This window comes from Mastomys coucha, unplaced genomic scaffold, assembly GCF_008632895.1.
Source record: "Mastomys coucha isolate ucsf_1 unplaced genomic scaffold, UCSF_Mcou_1 pScaffold3, whole genome shotgun sequence".
In the NCBI taxonomy this organism is placed as follows: domain Eukaryota; kingdom Metazoa; phylum Chordata; class Mammalia; order Rodentia; family Muridae; genus Mastomys; species Mastomys coucha.
Window position 1 is genome coordinate 26748285 of NW_022196909.1, and position 1056 is coordinate 26749340.

A 1056-nucleotide genomic window follows, 5' to 3' on the forward strand; every position below is an offset into this window, starting at 1 on the left:
GAGAGCTACCCCTGTAAAATAGCTTTTTGTGGATCCAATGTGGTGGTGTGTGACTTTACATCTCAATTGGGAGGCAAAGGCAGGCAGATTTCTAAGAGCTTGAGGCCAGCCTGAGCCACATAGGAGAACAACAAGAACATTCTCAATTGCCTGCCAAGAGTATCCATGACTGTGTTGTTTCCCAGCATTTGTGCTTGCTCTTGTAACAGCAGTGTGCATCCTGCACATGAGTAGACTTCCCTACCACTTTGATATTGAACCTGATTGCATGATCTTACTTTGGTCAATGGAAAGTGGGTAGCTGTCAATATGTTTGGAAGCATTAAAAGCCACTATATAGGTAAGTGTGGTGGTGCATGCCTTTAATCCCAGTACTTGGAGGCCAGCGGGAGATGTATGTATGTATATATATATATATATACATACATACATACATGGTGATGTATACATGGTGATACATTGATAATATATATGAATCCTACACATATAATGGATCCATCACCCATCCATCCACCATCCACCCATTCATCCACCCATCTATCTACCCATCCATTTATTCATCCACTCACCTATCCACCCAATCATCTACCACCTACCCATCCATCTAGCATCCATCCACCCACCCATTCATTCATCCATCCATCCATCCATTCACCTATCTACCCATTCAACTCCCTCCCCCCTCTCTCTGTCTCTCTGTCTCTCTGTCTTTCTGTCTCTCTGTCTCTCTGTCTCTCTCTGTCTCTGTCTCTCTCTGTCTCTCTCTCTCTCCAGACACACATACATTAGTTTGTTTCTCTCCTCTTCCTACCATGAGACCAAGAAAGACATGGCGCCCTCTTGAGTCAGGACAAACAACTCAGAGAAGTAAGGAGCCAAACCAAACTCATGTATCTGACCCTCTGAGGGAGACATGATGACCCTCTGAGGGAGACATGATGACCCTCTGAGGGAGACATGAGCACATTGTCTCCTGCAACAGAATCAAGAGTGTGGTGAGCTTGATGGTGGGAGGAAGGTTGTGTTACAAGAACAACGTATCTCTAACAACATTTA